This window comes from Carassius carassius, chromosome 6, assembly GCF_963082965.1.
Source record: "Carassius carassius chromosome 6, fCarCar2.1, whole genome shotgun sequence".
NCBI classification, from domain to species: domain Eukaryota; kingdom Metazoa; phylum Chordata; class Actinopteri; order Cypriniformes; family Cyprinidae; genus Carassius; species Carassius carassius.
The window spans coordinates 27,709,075-27,724,764 of NC_081760.1; the positions used below are offsets into that span (position 1 = coordinate 27,709,075).

Genomic DNA, 15,690 nt, shown 5'->3' on the forward strand with positions numbered 1-15,690 from the left:
GTTGTGTTGGTGCTTCTGTTGCGTGCACTATTGATAATGTTATTATTAGTATCGCCGCAAGCTCCATTTAGTATTTTTGTTAAGAACGTCAATGCATTTTTATGGCGACTGCTTAAAATAGGCCTTTTTATCATGGCAGGATATATGGATGTGCGCCAGACATTAAACATACCCACAGACAACTAATTGCCCAGTTAGAGAAATAGCATAATAGGATGAGGATTTTAATATGAAAATCGACAGTGATCGTGCTCCATACCTTGAGACCTGTTATTATCCTCCAGCCCCAGTTCTCAACCAAATCTTTCCCGCTCAAATCCTGACAGTTTTAAAGTGTATCTCCTCACATTGTTCGGGAGACAGCGCGCAAATCCCTTTAGCCTTGTGTCCAGTCCAGAGAACTCAGAATGAGTAATTGTTTACTTTGGAGACAAAGCTGAACTGTAGTCATACAATAGTCGTGGATAAAGAGACATTTTTGTCAGCGTTTAAGCTGCTCTTGAACAATTTTGGCCACACAAGAGCTGGAAAGTAGCAGTAATGTAATTGGCCCAGTTGACCAAATTGTTTTCCGTACAGTTCACTGTATGTGTTTTCTTGTTTTGTTTTTTCCTCTCTTTTGGTCTTATTTTAAGATTAGGCCTATAGATCTAATAATCAGGTGCACTTACAATACGGTTTCATTTTTAACATTAGTAAACACGAACTAACAATTAATAATTCTACAGCATTTATCGATCTTTAATAATGTTAATAGCAACGTTTTACAAATACGTTTTTGAGATCAAAAGTTGCGTCTGTTAACATTAGCACTTTTAACTGACATGAACATGAACATTTCATTAACTAACATCAACAAAGGTTAATCAATTTTGATAAACTATATTGCCATTGTTAGTTCATGTTAGTTAATGCATTAACTGATGTTTACAAAATGAGACCTTATTGTAAAGTGTTACTAATTGTTGTAAAGATGGTTTTGTGAAATGTGGCCTAGATTAGTAAACAGACGCAAAATCATTTAAATCACATTATTCTTTTAAAGGCCAATGTTTTGTGCACCACTGATCACTGATAAGAAGGAATTGAAATGATATGAATGAGACTTTATTAATATGCACCACTCAGTTCAAAACAGCATCTTGACAGGTTGAAGATAACATTGATGAGCAGCCACATGACAATCATAGTAATAACCCTAAAATGGAGTTGTTGAATCTTGTGATTGAGTTTGACAGGGGAATGGAAATGGTGGCGAATCGTTTGAAAGGTGACCTTTACAGATGAGACTCTTAGGACAGACTGGCACAAAGCGTCTGCTTTATTCGTAAACCTGTCTCCATTTGTCACATCAAAATGTAGAAAAGAGAAAGAGAGAGGGGAGAAATAAAGCCTATTTCATTAAAGGTAGATGTTCTCTTCCATAGCTACCAGCGATATATCAGCTCACCTGCACGGCCACCTCCCATTGTGCAGGAATCAGATAACTCCACATGCTAATCACAACAGCCGGCCCCCTCTGTGAATAACACCACTGACCACAGTGTTGACGTGTCCCCCCTCGCTCTCTTACTACACACACTCCAGTGGTCAATTACATCCTCAAGGCAGCTCAGTAAATACTAATCGTTTCCTCATGAAGACAAAACCTGTCCATTTTTGTGAGCTGTCACTTTGGCTTCCCGACAGATCACACGGGTTACTTCTCTAAAGGTGTTGAGTTATGAGAACCACATGCAAATCTGTTCCACATGGGACAGAGGGAGCGAGTCACATTACGGACATGACAGGATGTGAGCCGAGCAGCCGGAGTCAGAGAAATATCGTGTAATTAGATCTGATTGGTGCCTTTTTATTTATTGATATATTTTTAATCTGTAAAAACAAACCCTTATGCATACAGTGATCTGTAAGAGGCACAAATATCCTGGAGGACTGAGCGGGTCTTAAAGATTCTTGATATAGCCTCATCTCGGATGCGTGAAACTCGTCATGTTTTCTAGCATTAAGAATGACATTTTTAATAAAAGATTTTTGTTTGTCTGTTTTAGAATTTGCACACATACAGTAATTGTATTGTCTTATTATATTAATGAACAATGTGTGTGTTGATTTTTACTAAGGCAAAATTTATTTAATCAGAAATACTGTAAACATAGCAATATGTTAAATATTATTACAACTTAAAATAAAGGCATTTTTTTCTTCAGCCATTACTTCAGTCTTCAGGGTCACATGATGATCATTCAGTAATCATTGTTATGTTCTGATTTGCTGCTCGGAAAACATTGTATTATTATCAGTGTTGAAAACAATTGTGCCTAATAATATTTTTGTAAAAACCATGTGAGAAAGAAAGAAAGAAAGAAAGAAAGAAAGAAAGAATGTAATACTTTTATTTCGAATTTTCTATTTGTTATAGGATGCAAATAAAATAAAATGTATCATGATTTCCACTAAAATATAAAGTTTTGATCATTGATAATAGTAGGAACCATTATTAATAATTTAGCACGATGATTTCTGAAGTATCATGTGACACTGAAGACTGGAGTCTGGAGTAACGGCTGCTGAAAATTCATCTTTGCCATCAGATAAATACATTTCATCTTAAAAAAATTAAATAGAGAACAGCTATTTTAAATATGTACAGTATATATATAAAAGAACTGCTTTGTTTCAATAAATCATATATAATTAATCAACAATATATAAATTAAGTGTGTGTGTGCATATACATATATATATATATACATATATATATATATATATATATATATATATATATATATATATATATATATACACACACACACACACACACTACTTAATTAATTTCTTCATTGTTCATTAATAAAAGGGATATTTAGAGCATCGTACAACCATGCATACATATACATACGTAAAGAGCCATGTTCTCACGGGGAGCCAGGTTTAGGTTCAGCCTACGTTGTGTCCCAATTCTTTTCTCCTTCCCTATATACTTTTATGTCAGCTCTATGTCCTATAAAGTAAAGGCTAAATGCCCATAAATTAAAAGAAACTGAAAAAAAGTGTGAGAAAGAAATATATCTCTGGTGACTTTGTTAGTATTGTTTGATAGCAGATGAGCGAGTTTTCCCTGTTCAGAGTCAAATTCAAATGTATGAACACCCTAATAATAGGCTTTCAGCAGGTAATATTCATCCTCTGTTAGACATAAGTAGGCCCAATATACGCAGAATCTGAAGGGCTCTTCCCAGCATCTTAAAACTAGGTCGAAAGTCAGCTCTGTCACAGGAGACTGAGAACAGCCCCGTATTAACATAATGAGACATATCACGTCAGTAGGTGGCAGATTGCATCTTTCGTTCTTTGGCATGTAGCTTGAAAGGTCATCTGGAGCTCCTTCACCAAAAACCTCTCAGGGTTCCTACACGCACACGGATGGCCAGATTTGCAGTGATAAACGTAATGCTTTTAGTACAATGATACATGTTGCACCCATGTAGGCCTTTACCTATGGGGCTAAAGCAGGAGCGTCGTCCCACAGCCGCAGTGCAAGCATCGAATTACCCCTCTTTGCTATAGCCGACAATAGCCTCTCTGTGGAATGACATCACCACCAGTGCATACCTGCTCCTCAAGCAAAATGCTTCCAGCCATCTATTACTGCATAGCACCATATGAGTTGAATCATTACAACATTTTCTTGTTACATTCTGTGCCAACTTACTTTAATGGGATTCCTTTTTCCACAGCCCTGTTGTTTTATTTTGCCGACCTGTTGTTCGTGCTCCAAAATTAAAACCATGGCACGGCACAAGTGCGTTGTAATAACATGATCTCCATTTTCTTCTTGGCTTTCGCAACTTGATTTTTACCCCCCTCCAAATTCCTCTTTTAGAAAGCAAGCCTCTCCACAGGGAAAATTAAACAGAAACATTATACCTTTCTTTTTAAAGGAATCAAATGTGCGTTCCTTCTCTAAAGTGTCAGTCAAACTCCCACTTGGTGGTCTGGACTCGTGATTGTCTGCGCAGAGACTGACGCTGACAGCTATAGTGGTACATGGCAATTATTTTAAGAGGAAAAAGATTACAGTGCTTTTTATCAATTAAGTAATAGTCTGTAAACGGCCATAATGCCTCAGATAATATCTGAAACCAAAACATTATTTTATTCCAAAAGTTGTTTGACATAATCTGTCTTTTGGTATTAAATGATGCGTAGCAAATTAAATGTAGTGATTGCTTTGCACATACTTGGAACAGTTTAGCTTTTATTTTTTTCTTTCAAAAAAATAAATAAAATCATGAACAAAATGAAGCACATTAAATGTTTGATTAGTTGCTGGGTTCACATCACGTATGCTTCATTTATCATCAACCGCTGAAGTTTTAATCATCAGTCTTTGAAGAATATTTACTCACACAGATGAATGCCAAAAGGATTCAATCAATCTTTGGAAGAAGAATTGTGTTAAAACAGAGCTGTGATTGAATGTAATGAATGATTATAAAACATATGTTCTTCTTCTCTGAATTCGTCAGTCGTTGGAAAGTCACTGGATCCTGTTTCCCACAGATTTATAAACAGGACAAGCACTTGGGCTCCAATCTCAATGGCATCGCTACTGTAAATGGAAAGTGGTTTATTGTGTCTGCTCAAACACAAACAGCGCTGGTCCATTCTGTGAAGCCATTTCTGTAGGATTCAGAAATGAGATCAGATCAGTTTATGATGGCAGCAGTTGATTTGTGCCTGTACTTACTGTGTTTAGACTGGCCGCCGATACACACACAGGATCTCCCACATGCACATCACCAACTTTGCTGACACTTTCTTAATGCCCCTATCCCATAATAGGCCCACCCTAGGTTGGAATCCCCCAAACTGTGTGTGTGTGCTTGATTTTCTTTTATCGTGTTTGTGTTGCCACAACTTCTCACGTCTCATCCAGTGCGTGTATGTACGTGTTTTCTGTGTGTGTTTGACCTTCTTGTGAATTGTTGCTTCCAGCTTAGTGTGAACAATTCAATTGCTCATCATGATAAATCTTACAGGAATGCCACAGATAGCTGTAAGCTGCCAAACCCCCATGCATCTTGGCTGAATTAGTCCCTGTAGTTATAAAGTGTCAGTGAAAATCTCAGAGTGGAAAGACTCGCACGGACCTAACTCTTTATTAGGCTACATGTGGATTGTACGGTGGCCGAGAAAGCTCAACACGTTGCAACTTAAGAAAACACATGCAAATTGAAAAAACATCAGCAAATGAAGAAAACATCTTCATCAGTTGCAAACGCGCTGCAAATTATCACAACACATGCATATAGCGAAACACGCTGCAAATCATCACAACACATGCATATAGCGAAACGCGCTGCAAATCATCATAACACATGCATATAGCAAAACACGCTGCAAATCATCACAACACATGCATATAGCGAAACGCGCTGCAAATCATCATAACACATGCATATAGCAAAACGTGCTGCAAATACTTCACAAAACATGCAAATTAAGAATCAATTAATGAAGCATTGCAAATTTATTTTCATTAACCTTGAAATTATATTTAGCTGAGGATATTAAAGTTAGCCATCTTAAGTAAAGTTTTACATTTAATCATGTAATTATTCAGCTTATTCAGGCTAATAATATCCCAAAGATAAAGGAATTATGGTGTTTAAAAAAACACCATGAAAAAAAAACTCACCTTTCAGTTCAACTCCACTGACCGGTAGCCACTGCAAGATAAGCAAATCCCAGCCAGGTCCGACACTTTTTGAGGTTTCCTCGAAACATTTCCATTGTGGTCAGTGCTATTTGCAGCGCGTTTCGTTAAATGCATGTGTTGTAAAGGATTTGCAGCATGTTTCGTTATATGCATGTGTTGTGAAGGATTTGCAGCGTGTTTCGTTATATGCATGTGTTGTGATGATTTGCAGCGCATTTCGCTATATGCATGTGTTGTGATGATTTGCAGCGCATTTCGCTATATGCATGTGTTGTGATGATTTGCAGCGCATTTCGCTATATGCATGTGTTGTGATGATTTGCAGCGCATTTCACTATATGCATGTGTTGTGAAGGATTTGCAGCACTTGTGTTGTCAAAATGAAGAAGATATTTTTTTTTATTTGCTGGTGTTTTTTCAATTTCATGTGTTTTCTTAAATTGCAGCGCGTTGAGCTCTTTCGGCCACCGTAGGATTGACTCTAAGATGCTGTATTGATGCTGTATTGATTACACAGGTTAATGAAGAACAAAGTGTGAGGCAGACAGTTGAAAGAGAGCAAGACCTCAATATACAAGACACAAAACAATCAAACAGAAAATCCAATCACGTATCAAAGTGCAACAAACGAAGAGTAAACGTCTAGGGGCGAAAAAGAGGAACAGAAAAGGCTGTGCATGTCAAAGAGAGAGACTGGAATCACTGTCAATATCTCAACACTTATCTACGAGGAGAAAAGAAAGTGAAAAACACATTCCATCTAGTGCTGTCTGTAACATATGCCAGGTAGAGTGGGAACAGGTTAAATTAATCAGCTGCTCCTGTTGCTCTGCTCAATTTAGCTGTAGGTACAGCATGGACCCAAATCTGCAGATTGGGTCATCCATGAAATATGGTGTGATATTTTCAAATGGATGGAGGTCAGAGAATAAAGGGAGAATAAAGGGAATTAATTTATCATGGCTTGTGCATGGTACATGGAGCTGTACGGCTAAAGCGCATAGAGCAGGCATCTGCGTTGCAAGAGTGAATGCAGTCTTGAAACACTATTTTCTCTGCCCACTGGAAGCAAGTTATTAAAAAGCTCAATTTGGTAAATTGAATGGGCGTACTAGATTACACAGAGCTTCTAAAAAAAGAGCCCATGACAATATGGGCGTCCAAGTTTTAAAAGGGGGGAGGGTTCAAATGTGTTGTTTTTGATGGCATGACATGGCAAAGGCTTAGCGCCTCATAAATAATTGATGCTCAAATATTTTGTTATTATTATTTTAAAATGGTATTTAATAGAGTATTTAAATTAAAACTAAAATGTAAATTATTTATTAACATTATGATTAGGCAAAAAAAATTTAATTAATTAATTAATTTAAAAAGCAGTAGCATTTTAACATTGAAATATTTTTTTTCCTACAGTGTATTTGAATGAGTGAGTTTTTTGAAGGTTCCATTTTTTTCTGTGTAACAACAAAAACACAATTCTTATACATTTTTTTATCCTCCCTTTATTTTATATTTTATTATACTCTATGTCATGTGTTTCTGTGTCAGAACAACACATGAATTTAATAACTATAGTGAAAAGTTGAGACAGCATTGTTGCTGCGCTGTCCACTGATGTTGACAATTGTAACAACCTCTCAGCAGAACATTTAAAAATGTCACATTTCAGTACCAGATCACCTCTCATTATCAAATGAAAGCTTCAGCTCAAGAAATGGAAATGCTTCCTTTAAATTTTACATATTCTTGTTACAAGCTTTTTCATAAAGTGGAGGAGACAAAATCAGATGTTTCAAAAAAATGTTGGCAGCACGAGTACACATAATACAGTATTCTGTCCAACCACAGAAATAAAGAGAAAATAAGAAGTTAACTCCCTACTGCTCATGTAGAAGAAGCTGCAACCTTTCCCCTTTTCTAATTATTACAGTATGTTTTGCAGATGATTACAGATGTTTTCTGTTGCGAGTAGTTTGTTTCAATTACGAATGGAAAATAATATGAGTGTTGTTGTTTTGTAAATGCACACAAACACTTTTTTTTTTATTCATCTGCCTGCATGGTAGCTCTCTTGAGCCTACCGCCTGCTGCAAATCTTATCAAAAAAACTAAACTTTTCATGTTTGTGACATATATGTACACATTATATATTCAATTCTCATTTCATGTAGGCAATTATACTGATATTGTTTACACGGCATCATGAAAACAGCGCTCGGCAAGCTTCTCTGGCACATGAACACACGTAACCCCCCCTCTTAATGAAATAACCAGTGATGTGCATCTGCAGAGCCCAATGGTCACGTGACACATCTGTAGGTTTCCAGTTCTATGCCCTAGTTGGCTGGAGATGAGGGAGACCTCATAGCCCTAAAGAGAGAGAGAGAGGGATGACATTGACTCGTCCTAACACTTCAGTGGCCGTGTGAGGGATGCTCCCATAGAGGTGGGGGGAGGGCTATATCTCAGTGCACCGTCCTAGCGTACATGTGCCAAACTGAGACAGTCCCACACATCCACACTGACAGCAGAGCTCCAGATAATAATTAGGAGAGAGAACATCCTGGGTATGTGAAGGAACGGATGATGCAGATATACATTAATATGTATTATGGACGATGTATTACTCTATGTATCATGCCGCTGTTGTGCTGCAGGTAGGATTGTACCGGCATAGCCATCACATGCAGAGCTTGGCGCCTCTGTGTGGATATCTGCTTCTAATCACCTATTCTGGTGCAGTGAGTTGTGCTTGCCAGCTCAGTGGCTGTCAGCGTGCAGGACAAGAGGGAAGTTTTGTTTTTGTGGACACTCAGGGACAGGATGTTTATGGCTCTGTATGTAGTCAAGCATGGTGCGAAGTCGGGATCTGTCCCTGCCAGCATCTTCTGCCCACTTGAGGCCGCCCCAGAGGCACTGACCAAGCGGCATCCGTCTCTCTCTCTCTCTCTCTCTCTCTCTCTCTCTCACACACACACACACATACGTAAACACACACTGGGCCAGCAAAGTGGGAAGGAACGTGTATTCTTCTTCTTCTTCTTTAGTTCTCAACTTGGTTTTTTTTGGAAACTTGGAAAGTTTCTTGGAAACTTTTTGGTTTCAACGGGTAGATTGTGACCCAGAAACTGTGTAATATTGTGACGTATTGTTAAAGTTTAAAATAACTGTTTTCTGAATATATTTTAGAATGTAATTTATCTCTGTGATGGCTAAGCTGAATTTTCAGCAGCCATTTCTCCAGTCTGTAGAGTCACGTGATCCTTCAGAAATCTTTCTTTTATACTGATTTGATGCTCAAGGAACTTTGAAAAGATGAATTATGATGGTCAGAAGAGAGAAAGATGTCAAATTTGCCATCACTCCCATAGCCGGTTTATTAGAAAAACTAGTTTGGCAGTGTTATTTAATGCAATTTAATACCAAATTAATGCCAATTTTTTTCAGGATTACTTTTGAACAGTAATATATAGTTTTAGTTCTGTGCTGGTTCTCAACTTGATGTCCTGGGGCCTGAAGCAAAACGAGTTGAAAACTACAACTTTTGTTTTTCTGATCACAACTTTTGTGCAGCAGGTGAATGGATCTGCATCCTGGATGGTGTTTCTCCAATCTGGACCCCCAGGTGTGTGAGTGTGTGCACGTCTGCGGGTTGGATGGTGGTGTTGGTTTCGGTGTGGGTGGAAAATTGGGCTGTGTGTTAGGGGGTGTTTGTGTCCTGCAGTGGCAAAAAGAGAAAACAAGAGTGAGAGAGGAAGTGATGAAGGGTGAAAGCAGGGGGAGATGAGACACTTTGATGATGTTAATTTTGGGTTTATCTCACAGATGGTATGAATGATTTCTGTTTGGTCGGAGCTCATCTAGAACACTAGGGGTCCTTTTATCTTTCCTCATCTTATTTATTTATTTACCTATTTTATCACTGGACCCCCCACATCTTCCTGAACACCACTACAACACTTTTGTTTTGATTACCTTGTTAACATTTCACTTTATTGAAAATGTAGTTCCCTTTGTGTTTAGAGAAGCTCTATGTGGATTGATTTTGACAAAAGGGAAGTCTGGTCTGAAGAGCAAAATGACCATTCTCTTAATTGAAAGGGGCTCCTAATGCAGAGTTTGAACGTAAGTGAAATTTCTGATGTTGAATTTGGCCAGTGATATATATAAAGTACAGACCAAAAGTTTGGACACACCTTCTCATTCAAAGAGTTTTCTTTATTTTCATGACTATGAAAATTGTAGATTCACACTGAAGGCATCAAAACTATGAATTAACAAATGTGGAATTATATATGGAATTATATACATAACAAAAAAGTGTGAAACAACTGAAAATATGTCATATTCTAGGTTCTTCAAAGTAGCCACCTTTTGCTTTGATTACTGCTTTGCACACTCTTGGCTTTCTCTTGATGAGCTTCAAGAGGTAGTCACCTGAAATGGTCTTCCAACAGTCTTGAAGGAGTTCCCCGAGAGATGCTTAGCACTTGTTGGCCCTTTTGCCTTCTGTCTGAGGTCCAGCTCACCCCTAAACCATCTTGATTGGGTTCAGGACCGGTGACTGTGGAGGACAGGTCATCTGGCGCAGCACCCCATCACTCTCCTTCATTATTTCAATATCGTTTTACATATCATGAATACATACTGATACTGGTTGAATTGCATTTATTTTATTTTTAATTTTTTTTGGGGGGGCAGAATCTGTAGTTTTCTGCATAATAGATTTAAACCTGGTAAAACGTGTTAAACTGAGTTTATTTAACTGAGTTATTAACTGTATTTCTAGACCACTATAATTTTTTTTTACACAAATAAAAACAAGGCTGCGAGGGAAAGAAGAATACACTGTATAATATGTTAAATAATATATATGTAATATATGAAATTTCTGATGTCGAATTTGGCTAAATAATTAAATAACTATATATATATATATATATATATATACATATATATATATGTGTGTGTATATATTTTTATAAATATATATATAACATGATACAAATGTACTGTTTGAAAGAGTTGTTTTAATATTGAAATATATGTTGCTACTTGCTTGCATCACATTTACTGACAAGGAGAATTATTGATATGTTTATTTTGTGTATTTGAATACTCAGAACAAATTATGGGGAAATTAAAAAAATAAATGTTATAAAATAGCCCTTTAGTGATATGATGATCCCCTACAGAACAATTTCATTATGCATAAAAACTGGAATTACAAACGAAATGTTACAGTAGCTGTGATTTCATTTCTGCATAGGAGTGTGATTTAGTCATTTATCTATTTGTGCTAAGGTAAACAGGTCCTCCATGATCAAAATATACCTAAGCACTCAGCAGAAGCCCTGTGTCGACATACTAGCCCCTTGTACTTGTGTTCTTCTGGGTGTCAGCAAAATTAATAATTCATACCATATACAGTACAGAGTAACTCTGAAATGAATCCTGACTGAAACTTGAGGAGAAGACCTGATTACGTTCATTTAGCTCAGCACATTTAAACCAGGAACCTTCTAAAACATGTTGACGTGACGTGAATTACTGCTAACTTTCTAAATAAATGAAGGTACGTTTTACATATTAAAGCAAAAAAATGTGTATATTGTTTTGCATACTGAGTTGTAAATATGCTGTGATCTCTATGGACAAACAGTTAAAGCATCTTTAAAATGTGTGAAACAGTAAAAAAAATACAATAATAATAAATAAATAAATCACAGAAAATACTCAAATAGAAATCTGCCATAGAAACAAGGATGCTGTGAATTTGTGTGAGTTTGGTAGAGGGTAATTGAGTGCTCTTCTGCGGGGCTGGGGATCTCTTCAGGTGTTTTTAACCGAGAACCACACCACTCTGGGTTAAGACGGGTCAGGCATCAAAACTTGCTCAAATTAAAGCTTCTTCTCCTTTCACTCAAAGTCTTGTGTAGTTGCAAAGCTTCATAGGACTTTGTGGAAATATTTGAAATGTGCCAATGCAGGTGCTAGGAGCAGGTGGGTGAGGTCGGGAGTATCAGAGGTTTGTTTCAGTGGCAGTGCCAATTTTAACTTGCTGTGCACTCTTCATTCATATTCAGAATGGAGGCATCTCGCTTTTGAGTTGTTTTTCCTTATATCCTTACATTCTGTTTGTTAACTGTATAACATAAGAAATCTGTGGTCATTTTAATTTAATTATCTAATAAAATAAGTTTTGAAATCAGTAGTTTAAAAATATATATTTATTTATTTATTTCTATGTAATGTAAGTGATGTACAGTCGGCCAGCTTGTCGCAAAATAAACACAGGTTGGTCAGGGCTCAGATGGGAAGAGACTGTAGTGCTTATGTGCTCAGCCTCTTTTTTTTTTTTTTTTTCTCGTATAATAACAGAATTTCATTTCAGACCAATATTTCATGTCCACTTTTTTATTTGGTAAGTAGCAGTCTGACAATCATTATAGGATATATGTTGATATATATATATATGTTGGAGTTGGGCGATATGCATGGTTATGGCTCTGTACTGTTGTAATGTGCACCTACACTGGCTTCATAAATATGACAGAATTGGCAGTTGTACTATATTGCTAAAATATTGCTAAATATCTGTTTATAATGTTGCAAAATGAACATTAGAAGAAAGAAATTTAGTGAATCTTATTAGATGTATGGTTTTCAGTGGTACACTGAAAGAAAATTTACAGAAAGATTGTAAAATGGTTAAGTAAAAACTGTTCAACAGTAAGCTACCTTTAAGATACGCATTTAAAAAAAAATTAAATACTGTATATATTTTTTTTTTCTGTGAAATACTGAAGGAAAAAAGTATGTACAAAAAAAATAAAAAAAAAATATATATAGTGCTTTTTACAGGAACATTTATCAAGGAAAAATGTGGTAATTTTACTTTGGATGTTATTAAAATTATATATATATATATATATATATATATATATATATATATATATATATATATATATATATATATATATATGTGTGTGTGTGTGTGTGTAATTTTAATAACATCCAAAGTATATATATATATATATATATATATATATATATATATATATATATATATATATATATATAAATATATATATATATATAGTAATAAGAATAAATTAGGTAACATATCACTTGTTTAATTTTTAAATAACTAGTTCATTATTTTACAAGTATATTCTCAAATATGTGTAGCTCAAATATGTCAGTATATTAACATTATATTTAATGACATATAATCTAATGACATAAAAATATTGTCAGGCAGTATGTCACAAAAATCCCATCTGATAATTGATGTGATACTATTTACAGCAACAATTTCGCAACAACATTATTTATTTGTTCAATACAGTAAAGTTCTGCCAGCTGCCATTTTGTTTTTAACATAACATAAAAAGAAAATGTCTAATCTAACAGAAATATAAGTTATTTTTTACACACACATATGTATACACATTACATACATATACATATATTCACATTATTATTAGCATTATTATCATTATCATTATTATTATTATTATACAGGACATCAAACTCTTCTTCAGTATGTCCTGCCCACTGTGTTTCTGGCTTTGATAAGTGTTAACTTTTAGCATGCAAAATAACAACACTTCCAAGCGCAGTGCTGCTCCTCGGTGAGAATGAACTTCGCATCCCGAATGAAAACGTAAAACAGATCCAAACCCATGAGCTGCTTAAGAGACACGATGATGATGAGAAGCTCGTGAAAGTCATTCATCAGGGTTCGGCGTTAGTCATGGATGACCCTTCATCTATCACTGATCCGGTGCTGGTTAGATATATAGCGCACTGATTGGACGCAGCGGGGGGACCAGACGCGCTTCACATCCACCGCCGAGCCGGATCCAGCGCTGAGGAAACACACTCTTGCGCGAATTATCTGTACCCTCGCAGCGCTTTCAGGTAGACATGCACGCGCGCACTCCCGGCTTTGTTGTATCTCTGTGAGGAAACAGCGGCTGCTTGCGTAACTCCGTATCTCGGTGTATCTGGACTGTGGCGGCTGATATTCGGAGTATACACACATGAGTGCTGGACACATCGATCACTCCCGACCGATCTCAACCGTTTGCTCTTACATTCAGAGAGGAGACAAAAATATCAGTCTGTCAACATCTGAGTGACTCTCGCGCTCTCCGGACTATGTCGTTTGGACGGGAGCTGCTGTTTGAAGCGAGTTGAGGAGGACTTGTTTCGCAAGAAACATCTCTCTGTGTTTTCTTTCCCTGAAGAAGTTGAACGTCGTTTAGTGAAGTTTTCTCAATGGGATGCTGAAACACATCAACAGCAGGTAAGAAGACCGATGGCCGCAGCATGCGCGAACGCTCACTTATACACACTTTTTTTTAAAAACCGTTTTATAGAGACAAAACAGGTCAAGGCAGGTTTAATTTAATTTTCATTTCTTTTTTAAAGCGTGTTTTAATTATTGTTTTATTGTTAGAATTAAAAATAATAATAATACATTATTAGGCTACTCAAAAATTAATGTACAGAGAAAGTGAGTTCGTCGCACGAAATACATGACTTTAAGTGTTTATAGTTTAGTTAAGCGCATGTTAATGTATATAACATAAAGACAATAGGTGCACACAGGTTGTAAATGTGTTCACGCGCGGTGCGTGTATATTTTTAAGAGCAGCGTGGTTTTATTCCCTCTATCTACTTGACTTCTCTATCTATCTCCGTTGTCTTTCAGTGAAATATTTAAAATGTGAATGCGCGGCACAACAACTTAAAATTGTGTCATAAAATATCATTTCGGCTAAACACTTCTGACAACTTACGTGTTTTTACAGTAAATGACAATCAAAATGAGCAGTTTGCTGCATGATAAAGTCAGATCAGTAAAATAAATCAAATTAAAATCGTATATTTAAATTACATATGAAAATAAATAGCATAAGAATGCCAGGACACCTGCATTTTTATAACTTAAATACGCACATTTTAACGCGTTCTCTATGAATGCTAGGCTAATTTGTAAGATTGAGTTTTCATTTTGAGCAATAACTGATATAATATAAAAATGGATTTTGAAAGTAGTTATTTGAATTTGTTACAGTATCCTGTGTAAACAATAATACAATATCACACTGCTCATGTTGAAGTTGTTTGTGAGTGTTTCATACAGACCTGCTTTAGAGGGAAACTACTGTGTTCAGCATCAACTAATTCACAGTGTGCTGAAGATGTATTAAAGTAGCTGTTTTCCAGAAAAATCTGTAATATTTAATTCACCTAGTCATTTTTCTGTGACTACAGTTCTTCTCTCGTTTGTTTAAGCTTTATTCTCTGCTCTGAATGAATGCTCACTGATTGATTAATTAAAAGCATTTAAAAAAATTAGAGTGTGTTTTCTGAGCAGTTTTTTTTTCTCTTATTTTTTTGAGACAAATTACATCATTTGCTTTGGTGACTTTGCGACATATTGCTTAGGTGACTTTAATGGCAGTAAGGGTGTCATTAAATTACTTATAATGTCAAACTGATGTGCACATCATTGAGCCAAACCTCTAAAGCACATCATGGATTACAGACTCAATAATCTATACAGTATTCCGAAAAACAACAATAAAAAAGGTTATTAGTTACATTTTTCTTATGAACACACCTGAAGGTTGTGTTTTGACAGATAAAGAAGAAAAAACCTAACACACACACACACACAGAGAGAGAGAGAGAGAGAGAGAGACTGAAAACAGTGTAGAAGGGATCATGGTACTGAGGTATCACCATGTACTGTAATTGCACTGAAAGCTGATTCCGACAATACTGATTGGTGAAAGATTCCTGGCCCACCCTAAATGGTCTTTTGTTTAAATGTTAGTGTATATTGCTCGTTAAAGTCACGGACATCAACGGATATGGCCTCCCTTTGAATCATGGTCCTGGACTGGCCTTCTATATCTGTATTCGGAAACATGTTTCAGTCTCCT

The 15,690-nt window shown here is 36.2% G+C and overlaps 1 protein-coding gene across 1 annotated transcript in view; it reads left to right on the forward strand.

The window, feature by feature from the left end:
* The first annotated feature begins 13,506 nt into the window (after positions 1-13,506).
* Positions 13,507-15,690, forward strand: part of LOC132141676 (teneurin-3-like) — a 277,539-nt gene continuing 275,355 nt past the window's right edge. The window contains exon 1 of the mRNA XM_059551345.1: positions 13,507-14,042. The gene's annotated coding sequence lies outside the window, so the exon portion shown is untranslated. The remainder of the gene's footprint in view (positions 14,043-15,690) is intronic.